The sequence below is a fragment of the Trachypithecus francoisi genome, unplaced genomic scaffold, assembly GCF_009764315.1.
Source record: "Trachypithecus francoisi isolate TF-2019V2 unplaced genomic scaffold, Tfra_2.0 Lachesis_group16, whole genome shotgun sequence".
NCBI classification, from domain to species: domain Eukaryota; kingdom Metazoa; phylum Chordata; class Mammalia; order Primates; family Cercopithecidae; genus Trachypithecus; species Trachypithecus francoisi.
In genome coordinates this window covers 38,490,510-38,502,638 of record NW_022681461.1, presented here as the reverse complement: position 1 = coordinate 38,502,638, position 12,129 = coordinate 38,490,510, and positions in this window count along the sequence as shown.

Below are 12,129 nucleotides of genomic sequence, written 5' to 3'. Positions count from 1 at the left end.
CATTAAAATTAAATAGTATTCTTCCCTTCAAAACGTTTAAGATATTTTGATAAATCTATAATTCACAATTGGGATAGGGAGTAGACATTAATCATAAAGGGACCTCCAATACTAAAATAACAACCAGGGCTCTCTGCCACAGGCCAGTGAGCTCCTTGATAATGGACCAGCAATCTGACTGTGTCTTTGTTTTCTCATCATTGTGCTTCTAGTGTTTTGCAGTGCCTGCCAAGCTCAGTGGACATTTGAGTAAATGCATGAAGAAAAGTATGAATGAATGAATGAATGAAAAAAATGAATGTAGAGCCAAGCCTATTGGGTCCAATCAGTACTCATTACTGACCCTCTCCACTAATGCTCAGCACATTTATTTTCTGTGAAACCAGGATAACAGGAATAATAAGATAGCTTTGAAGGAGATTTCCCATCAGTGTCTTGATCATCCATCTCTCAGCTAACAGATCTTATTTACTTGAGCTCATGCTGGGCCCAAGAAAAGACAACATATGCCTGTAGATACCTGGGGACCCAGGCCTCTCTCTGGAATACAGAAAGGTGTACTATTTAAAGGAAGTCTGAATGCATGTAACTTAGGCCTGCTATTCCATTTGCACCCAGAGTAAAATAAGTGTTTCACAGTGTCAATAGAGTAAAAGTTCATGTTACTGCCCAGGAAAGCCTGGTGAACACAGAAATGCAATCAACTGTAGCTTGGGTGAGGTGTAGGACTGACATCTAACCAGGGTTACCAGGGTATAGCTATGGCCATTCTTTCTTATGCTATGCACCCCAAAGGGGATTATAAAGCACAGATAACTAAATTAGCAGAGGCTGGGTGTGATAACTCATGCCTGTAATCTCTTCCCAATAACTTTGGGAGGCCAAGGTGGGAGAATTGCTTCAATCCAGGCATTCAAGAACAGCAGGGTGAGACCTCATCTCTTCTAAAAATAAAAATAAAAAATAAGTTATCTGGGCATGGTAGCATGGGCCTGTAGTTCCAGCTACTCAGGAGGCTGAGGTGGGAGGACTGCTTGAGCCTGGGAGTTTGAGACCACAGTGAGCTATTGATCATACTACTGCACTCCTGGCTGGGCTACACAGTGAGACTCTGTCTCAAAAGAAAACAAAATAAAAGAAAGAAAGAAGAATCAGAGCACTTCTGTTGATAATAATCGGCAGAGCACTTCTCTTTTCTCCTTAAGCATATACCACCCCTTCTTATTTACTTTTCTTCTTCTATCTTTGTTCCCCACCATCCCCCACCTTATCCCCACTTACTGGTTCTGTCTCTTTAATTTGTCTGGCTAGTTACAGAGACAGCTGAGAGCACAATGGGTACAGTAGTCATTTTATTTCCCTCCAAGTATTGTCTGTGCCCGGAATGAAGAATTACACAGAAGGACATGTTGTGGACCAATTCCCCTGCTTTCCAATCTCCTACGAATGATCCAGCTACTGGGAACACTAAGACACAGTGTTTCATACAGTTCCTTCAGATGACTTCCTGAGAAATAAATAATATCTGGCAATGTAAACTATTATCTTCCAGTAGGATTAATACAAACCACTTCTAAAGGCTGTAAAGCACTTAATCTTCAAACTCAATTATATAAAGTGTATACTTGAGGGGAGCATGACAACCTCCTTAAGACTAGGATTGTCAACAGCCAAGGGAAGAGTCAACCCTCTTTCTTTCCGTGCTATTTCAAGCGGGTCATGAGCAACGCTTTCCTAGGGTTATGTCCGTAGACACCTTGATTTCTACCCAGCATCCTTCATGGGCTTCATGTTTAAGAAAAGGATAATTGGATCGTCTGAGAAGAGCCACAGACACTTGTTTGTAGTGTTTAAATGGGAAAGGGGCAAAGGATGAAATCATGACCCTGGTAACTTTGTCTACTGGCCTTTCTCATTTATGAGTGTAAAATGTCACTGAGGGTTATCATTCTTAGAAAATGTTGCTGAAAAATGTGTCAAGTTAAACTGAGATCTGAAAGTTCTTTTGCATTTTTTTCCTGATAAACTTCTATAATTTTGTAAATAGAAGCAAATATGAACTTTTATAAGTTGACCTATTGCCAGAAAATAAGAAATATCAAAAGACCAAAATAACAAAAAGATAATATGCTCACTAAAATATTAGAATCTATTTATTTTCAATAAGTTATTATTGCTCTGAATTCCTTTACAGTAAGAAAAGTAAACTGTGACTATAAAAGTCCCCTAGATGTTGGTGTCTCATAAAATTCTAAGCACAGCTGAAAATGAGGTGTTTACCTATTTAGGTAGATTAAACAATGTTTAATAAATATTAATTTGACATAGACATTACCCTGGGTTATTCATGTTGGAACTTTTGGAATAAAGCCCAGATTATTTATCTTCTTCCAATTTGGCTCATACAAATGATTAAAAACGTAAAACAGGCTGGGTGCGGTGGCTCACGCCTGTATCCCAACATTTTGGGAGGCCGAGATGGGTGGATCATGAGGTCAGGAGATTGAGACCATCCTGGCCAACATAGCGAAACCCCGTCTCTACTAAAAAATACAAAAATTGGCTGGATGTGGTGACACTTGCCTATAGTCCCAGCTACTCGGGAGGCTGAGGCAGGAGAAGCGCTTGAACCTGGGAGTCAGAGGTTGCTGTGAGCTGAGATCCACGGCACTGCACTCCAGCCTGGGGACAGAGAGAGACTTTGTCTCTATGAAAAAAAACAAAAAAACAAGAAAAAACGTGAAACAGAGTGGTAAAGGAAAGGGCCAAGAAGGACACATTTTAAAGGACACATATGAAATACAATTTACTTTTGCTAATATCAGACCACGGTCTTGAACTGTGTAATTTTTAAAGACATTTGCAAACATCCTTGCATTTTTAATTCACATATGGAAAACAAGTTCTTATTTGCAAAGGGTACCTGGTCACTTGCTAAAGTTTTGCTGCAGTCACAAAGAACATTAAATGTGCTGAGTTATTTTTGCAAGTAAATTTCCCAGATTTAAATGATCAGAGTATATTAACTTAGACTTACAAACCTATGAATTCTTCTTGAATAGATTTCTGCCAGAAGCGAATAATGAAACCTTTAACCAGGTAATGACGAAGCTCCAAATTCTTTTGAGGATACTGTAGTAAAGTGATTATCCTGGAATATTATAGTGCATGAGCATTACAAAAGAGGTTTATAGGCACGTGGAGTTTTCAGAACTCATGACATTTTTTCCCACAGAAAATCAGATTCCTGGTCTATTTCCAGTGTTTAAAAGGAAAGGTGAACTGACATTTAGTAGATTACAGGCTTTTCATTTGGTTTGATGACTATTCCTAACATATACCTCAAGTGTAGTATTTAAAAAAAAAAACAGTCTGAGTGAATTTTTTCAGCTATGTCTTATGAGCTGTTGACATAACAACAACAACAACAACAACACACACACACACACACACATTCAGATAGACTGTCTTGGTTTGGATTAACCTGGTATAGAATATTAGAACAAAACTGGTGGAAACACAAAATCAGGCCAATTCTGTGCTCTGTTATCTTAATTATATGCTCATTTACTGAGGTATTGAAAAGCAGAGATTTATCAGTTAGGATACGATAAGGTAAGACAAAAATTCAACAAAAATGTTACTTAATACAGACACTATGCTATAAGAAATTCAGGCATAGGGCTACAGGTTTGGTGAATGCAGTGGCTCAGCATCATAAAGAATGTTTGTATGTGTGTTTTTCCATCTTTCCATGTCACACAACAACTGTAAGAAGTGGATCTGTTTTTCCTCCTTCTTGAGGGAAGCAGGGCTCAGGGAAGTTAAGACACATGCACAAAGCTACTCAGTTAAGTAGCTGAGCCAGGATTTCAGCCCACTCTGGCTAAATCCAAAGCTTGTTCCTCTAACCACTCTAAAATCAGGAAATATTACACATTGTAGATGTTTAGCATTATCTAAGGACATGAGGTAATGCTTATTATTGAGCATAATAATATACATAAGTATCCATACAAATAAATCTGCGTATCTTATAACTGTCAACTCCCTGTTTCTGCTATATTCTTTTGTAAATACTCATTGAGATGTTTACCTTATGCTTGAAATAAGGTTATAAATACTTGTAATTTCTTAGGTATCCAATGAACTGAAGCACAAAGGAACCAAACAAAGAATTCCTAATGTTATTCTGCTAGTCTTGAGTTAAGTGTATTGTGATTATACTAGAATTTCCTGGTTTGTAGCTGGGACTACAGGAATGTGCCACTATGTCTGGCTAATTAAAAAAAATATTTTGTAGAGATCAGTCTCATTCTGTTGCCCAGGCTCTCGAACTCCTGGGCTCAAGGGATCCTCCTACCTCGGCCTCCCAAAGTGCTGAAATTACAGGCATGGGCTGCCACTCCTGTCCTAAAACTTACAGAGAGCTTTCTCATCACCATGAGAGAGAGCTAGAGTCATAAGCCATTATGTTATTTATCATAATTAACTTCAACACATCAGTGATCATCAGTCTACTGTTTCATTTAATCATCCCCAAAACTTTAAAGGGGGATTATTTTTATCTCCGTTTTACAGATGGGTGACCCTCTTTAATGCATCCATGTATGGTTGTGCAGGTTGAAGACTCTGCCACTGATGAACACAGCCCTATATTTTCCACTTCTCTCCTATGCCTCCCTTGCTCCACCTGAGTGAATCTCCTCTGCATCCACTAGAAAAATGTTGTTCATTTTTCTGTCTTGAAAGTTTCACTGGAATCACCAACTTAGGTCAGAACAAATATCTAGATGTTGTCTCAAACATTTATCAAACATTTCCTAGGAGCCAGGCTCTGCATGGTAGTTTCAAGTACGTGATTTGCCATGGTCTACACTCACTCTATGAAACAAATATAATTATCTCTCTTTTGCAGATAAAGAAACAGGACTCTGGGGGTTTTAACAGCTCATTCCATGACATGCAGCTATTAACAGAATTAGGGATTATGTTCTCTCAACTCCAGTGCAATTTCCATTGTGATAAATTAGGGAAGAGATGTGTCATTAGGAGAACAAGGTAACCAAGTTGTTGGCTGGCCAGAGGCACTGAGGGCATTGAGATGAGGGTGAAGAGTATGAGATGCTCAGGGGGAGGCACAGAGTGAAGAGAAGGAACAATATTGGGAAGGCAAATGACAGACTTTTCCCAGGCATTTGTTTTTCCCAGAATTAGACTCTGCAGCTACGCCACTTCCCTGTCTATCCCAGTGTCATTTGGTGATACCCACATTGGGAAATTGCAAAAACAAGTCCGTTCAACTGTAATCACACTTGATGAACATCTACAAGGAACAAAGAATGTCCTGGTCTATCTCGGTTTGAAAAGAAAAATAAAATCTGAGTTTACAGTTGAAGGGTGTATATTTGGCAGGTCACGATGCAAGTTATGGGCAAGTCAGTGAACCATGGGCCATCAGTTTTATCACCGTTAAATGTGGGTGGTAAAAAGAAACTATTCTTAATGGCTGGGAATTGTTATTCATTCACATATGGGGACAATGTAGAAATGCCCAAGGCAAACAAGTATTAGATTGTTTTATTATATTTTTACCCTAAGTTCAAAAGTTATGTATTAATCTTTTAGGTGTAGTTTTGCCCCTCAAAGCCTGGAAAGACACGAGTATTCTGTCCAGTACTATAGAGACTCCGTATTATGTTTTAATGACCAGGTGCACACGCATAGTCTAGAAAATGGTACACAAATGCACCATTACTATTCACATGGGGTAGCCTGTCCATTAATATGGAGTCTACCCCCAGTGGCCTCCAGGAGACTATTTGGTGTCTTACCTCTTCATTTCCTATCACTCATATTTCTCTGCAGGGTTGTAGACCTACGTGCCTGACATCAACAAGACCTAGTCCCCCGATGCTTTCATTCTTTAAAATCAACCACTTACATAATAAAGAAACTCTCTTTTTGTCACTGTTGATTGAAGCTCAGAGTATAATTTCCAGCCTTCATTAAGATGAAATAGATGAGAGTGAAAAGTAAATTTAAAAAAATAAAGACAGAGAAAACCATTTATTTAGCACTCATTCAAAAGTCAAAAGTTTCCAGCTCTTAGGGAACTTGGTTAAAAAAAAAAAAGTTAACACATATTTATAATTGAACTGTTATGTGACAGGTATCATCCTAGAAACTAGGGGTATACGGGAAATCAATCCTCTTCAATCCCTACCCTTGGGGAGCTTATATTCTGATTGGAGAAAAAGAAGATATTAAACAAATAATTAAAACAACCACATACAACAAGACAGCTGGTAATAATCACTCAGAAGAGAAATTAAGCAGGGCAATAGGATAGAGATGAAGGGGTAGTGATATTTCATGCCATGGGGTCAGGGAGTAAGGCCATGTATAAAAAGATTCCTTCATTCAATATTTATTGACTGCCTTTGAAGAGCTGGGTACTGTGAAAGATGTAAGATGAATAAGACATGGTCCCTGCCCTCCAGGAGCCGACAGCTCAGTGGAGAGTCTCACCACCTGCTCCATTAGGCAGACAGATTAGAAGTCTCAGGGCATATTGCTGCAGTAACATTGTACACAGTGACCAATTTGAACAGATTGTAAGTATTCCAAAACTCACAGTGGTTTCCATAAAATAATTCTCACTTCAAGTAAACATTTTCAGTTGGTGAGTAACTCTATTTTCCACCGACAGCACTCATATTTGAGGGCTTTCTTAATGCAATGATGACTTGTTTTTCTAATTGGTTGCCAGGGATTGTTTGGGTCCTTATTGAAATGTACTTGCTTAACTCCTCCAAAGCAACTTGGCTGGTTTCTTGTTGTACTGGCAAATGCTGCCTCCTGTACTGAAAAATTTGTTCTTTCTGAAAAATTTGGACTGTCCCTGGATGGTTTTTATTATGATTAAAGATAAGAAAGAATTATAGATTTACTTTTAAAAAGTAACAGAACAGACTTTACATCAACCAGATTTACACGAATGTAGGCTACATCCTGGATGATGTGCTATTTTATCCTATTTCTATGATGCTTTGTGCACATACCTGGCCCAAAATATTTTTATTCATGGAGAAGATAGAGAAAAGTATAATTATGGCCAAAATACTAGCTTGTACAAAGCTGTTTTCTTTACTGTGCTTTTAATACAAGCTCCATATTCCCAGTTTTACACAGGTTTGTAATAATACAACATTGTTAACAACAACAACAACAAAAATCATGTGAGAGAACAACATTGAGCAGAGAAGTCTTTTGTTTTTCTGAAGACAGAGCCTTTTTGATAGGGGATGGGAGATCATATCACACACAGTTGCTCCAGAGTAAAGGAGACAGACTTGCTGATCTCTCTACTAGCACAGACAAAGATAATCCACTCACTCTACAGGCTCCTTGTTGGCACCTCTTCCTCTTTGCATTCTTATTGTCAAATTCCTCACCCTTTGCCATAGGAGACCCAGGAGAGGAAATTATTTTGACTACGTTGCGATATAAGCACAGGTGGTACCACTTGTTATAAACTTTTCAGTTTTTGTTGGCGCTATAAGCCTACTTTATAGGGGTCGTGAGCTGTTTGTTCTATCAGAGAAAGGGAAGCAAGAGCTTTTGGCCCTCACTGTTGATTGATTGCATTGCGGCTGGTTTCCACAGGCTGCCATCTTGCAGAGGACACATTTCTTCTCAGTGGTGCCCCAGTACAATGGTGCCAACCTGAATTACGTACTTGCTGCAGCCAAATATCTTTGTTCCTTTCTGCTTCCAACAGTGGATTTGGGCAGTTCTTTTTATTCCGTTTTGGAGAAATGTCACATGAAATTTTGAATTAAGTTAAGCTATTATTATTATTATTGCTGTACCAAGGTAAAACCAATTTGTCATAAATTTTGTCTTTTGCCTACATGTTGGAGTCTTTCTCATTGGTAAAGCTTTCGCTCTTATCCTGGCCTTTTACATAGCAGCTCCCACTGCTATGATCATGTCAGCTTTAGGGGTAAATGACAGAGAGGAATTTTGCTATCAAAGTTACTTTCAAAGGTCACGAAAAGTCAATCACTGGATAAGATCAAGAACTTAGTTCTAAATATAAACTCTTCCTCAGCACATGCAAATAATAAAGTCTGCTAAAGTCTAACTCTACCATAAAATTTCCCACAGGAACTCTGTTCCTTCCTAAATATTTCATTTTCTAAAGATGTTATTCAAGGTAAAATTTACTCCGTTGAATCTTAAGTAGCTGATTCTAGGGCCTATGTGTATGCCCCACATTTCCTTAGTGATCAGATGCTAACATAAAAGCTTCCATTTTTCAGCTCCCTGAACTTTCATTCACAGAATATACTGCAATTAAGTAGCTTTTTAGAGTAGCCTTCCCAAATAGGAAGGATGTTCCAGTTGTTGGTGGGTTTGGCTTACGTTATGCAGTTTATTTGTTTGGGTTGTATGTTTTGAACATATGCCCAGGGCTTTTAAAAAGAATGATGGGAACATTTGTACAAATGAAATTGAAAGCAAGGGAGCGGGCATTGCCAACGCTTTAATTATGAACCGAGCAACACGTGTACTTATTTGAGGGTTTAAAGAGTATAAGACAGAAAACAGGGAAAGGTAGGGGCACCTGGTGGTCTCAAACAGGATGTCTGCTTTTTCTTCTTAGCAGGCAGGGTAGAAAAGGCATAAAGTCTTTCTACCCTTTTGGATGCCCAAGGATATGGCAAACTGCCTGTGTCCTTTTCCCAAGATCCCTCTCGCTTTGAAGCGCTGTCAGGACAGAGGGTAAAGTTCTGAGAGAGCCACAGGAGTCATTTAGGTCAGGTGATCTGAGGGTTCCACCCTTCCTCCTTCTGCAATGCTTCCTTAAGGCCAAAAGAGCCAGCACATCATGGGGTGCTGAACTCGTGTGTGTGTGTTCATGTCTGTGTCTTATAACCCTGTTTTCTATTGTCTGAGAGGAAAAGCACCCAACTCTTTGGAACCTCTCTTTTGACAGACAAATTTCCCAGCAACTGTAACCAGAATAGTTGGAGGGTTGTTACACATGACGGCATTACTAAGGTTGGGGTGGTGAACCAAAAGAATTTGGAAAGTTTGAGAAACAGCAAGATGGGGTGGTTGACACACACTTTCTTTTCCTTTAATTTTGAGGGTTTTTTTCCCTCTTGCGTCTTCAATTCTAGTCAAGTGTATTTCATTCCAGACATAAAATCAAAATCCTCTTCTCTCCAGTCTCTGTGTGGATTAGGAGTAATTACAAGGTTAAAATAACATTGTCTCCTCCCTTAAAATCTGTAGTTTTATTCTACAGAAGGTTTTTTTGAGGGATCTCTTTAACTGTCTTTTTTTCATGTTATATATGAGATGGCATTTCCAAAGTAGCTATTATGCTGTTCTAATATAATTTAAAGGGCAGGAGATAGCTACCTAAGACTGTCTTTTACATTTAAGCCTTTTTTTTTTTTTTTTAACTGATCGAACGAGACATATACCAACACAAATAGCTCATGACCAATTCTCTCCCTGAGTATAACAGCTAGAACTAGTGGTTCCCAACTAAAATGCTAAAACCCCCTGAAATGTCCCAGCAGGTTGCTGGGTTTGTACTACAATGCCCGGTATAAATTTCACGTAATTACAGCTGACTGCTGAAGGAAGCCTGTGTTCTCTGCCGGCTGTTAGGACCTTAGTTATGGCCAGAAGGGTAGTGGGTAGGATTCAAACCTCCTACCAGTGCCAGCAGCTAGCAGCTTTCTTCAGAGCAGGGACAACTGACTGTAAGAAGAAACCAGCTGTGCAGAGCAGAATTACATAGCTTGTAGATTTCGGTAAAATGGTGCCACCTGTGATTTTTTTTTTTTTTTTTTTTTTTTTTTCCTTTTAAGAACTACAGAAGAAAGAAAAAGGCAAATCCTAGAAAAAGGCAGCCAGCTTCTAAGGAAATGCCAGAATCTGCTCACTGGATCATTTTCCTGGGAGCAATAAAACAAATCAATAAATTTGAATTGAGTTATCATGGTTGTTTTCAGAATTACCTGAGAAGCTTGCCAACAATTCTGACTCCCAGGAGCTGGCCCAGAGTTTCTGATTCCGGGTCTGGATCAATCAATGAGTCTGGGTCAGCCATAAAATCGGTGTTTTGCCACTTACAAAATTATTAGGAGCCTTAAAAGATATCTCTTAAGGTTCTCCGTGACTTATAAAGTACCATATAAATGTTAATATTTAACTAATATAGTGTGGATATTGTACCTCTTATTTGTTAGGCATTATGTTAACTCTTGGAGAAATCCATGTGTCCTAGTTGTAAATTGATAGTTTTCTATTCTTAGAGTTCACCAAGAATACTTTCTTCTCAAGAAAATGAATTCCTTAAGCCAAAAATTACAAGCAATATCTTTCTGTCTCAGAAGTAGTAGTTTTGTTGTTCCTGATTTAATTCTGAAAATAACACACAAGCCTCAAGAATCAAGACTAGTTTCAATTTGCTTCCAAGGAGGACTTTTAATCTTTGCAATTCTTTCTTTTTTTCTTTCTCTTCTTGTTTTAATCACAGATTTATTTGGGGGTAGGGTGGTAGGAATTTAGGCTAGTTTGATGGCATGGCTTCCTCTTTTAATTGGTCTGCAAAGAATAAAAATCATTAGAAGATGTTTGTATTGTGTTTGGATAAAAAGGGTTTTCCTTAATATGTGTGCCTTGTTCATAGCCTACATTCTTAGAATGACTTGATAGTGCATAGTTCACATACCTCCCACACAGTGGAGGTTTGATTGAATGAGCAGCAGGATGAATGGGCATACATGAAAACTAAGCAATAAGGTATGCTGAAAACACCACAGGCATATATAAAATTTGGACTGCATTTCATTCGTAGTTACTACTTAAAAATGGAATTCAGCCAAAGGATCATTTCTTTTTCACCTATAAAATAAAGCACTTTCACAAAGAATCCTAGCACTGGAGAAAAAAGGAAACAACTTTAAAGATAATCTAGTCTAGTGATTTTAAATTGTGCTTTCTAGAGCTATAAAGCAGAGTTGCTCCAACTTTGGCTAAACATTTGAATCACTGGGAAGATTTTTAAAATACAGATGCTAGGCTGGGCACAGTGGCTCATGCCTGTAATCCCAGCACTTTGGGAGGCCAAGGCTGGTGGATCACTTGAGGCCAGGAGTTCGAGACCAGCCTGGCCAACAAAGTGAAACCCCTTCTCCACTAAAAATATAAAAAAATTAGTTAGGTGTGGTGGTACATGCCCCTAATCCCAGCTACTTGGGAGGCTGAGGCACGAGAATCGCTTGAACCTGGGAGGCAGAGGTTGCAGTAGCTGAGATCGTTTCACTGTACTCCAGCCTAGGCTACAGAGGAGACTCTGTTTCAAAATATAAACAAATAAATTAATTAAAATACAGATGCTAGAGTTTTACTCCCAGAGAATCCAGTTCAGCTAATATGTGTGGGCTGGGCACATATGCTGTAAAAGTTGATACAGATTCTAGTGCACAACTGGGGTGGGGAACCATCATTCTAGGGGTCTGCAAGTCCAAACACTTGGACTCCTGATCTGATAAATACAAGTATGCTCCCTGGAGAAAATATGATAGAATATATTAAATTGGAAAAAAAATGGGATATGCTTGTGCCCTACAGAGTTTTCATTAAGTTCAACAACAACAATGTAATCTAGAAAAATTCAATTATACAGGGTTCTATTATACACTCTTATGATAGGACATTCTGCAGGTGTACAAGGGATCCACAGAAGATTAAGGCCCAATGTTTTCCATAAAGATTTTACAAGGTTGGCCTATGGCAGAAGCGTAGAAAGGAAAAGAGAAAAACAAGTATAAATATAACTTTAATAAAAGGCAGGTGTGCTATGAATGGCACAGGTAAGATTGAATCACAGATGAAATATTATTGCTTTCAGCATTTTCTCTAATTTCTCATTACTACTCTACCCAGCACATATCCGAAAACTGAGCAGTTTTGATATCCATCATCTTAGAACACGACCTGTTTTTTAAGGGAGCGGCGGGTGCAAGGATTAAAAAGGAAAATTAAAAATAAAACAGTTGTCCTGTTCCTTCTTACCGCCACTTGATTTAAGGTAGGATA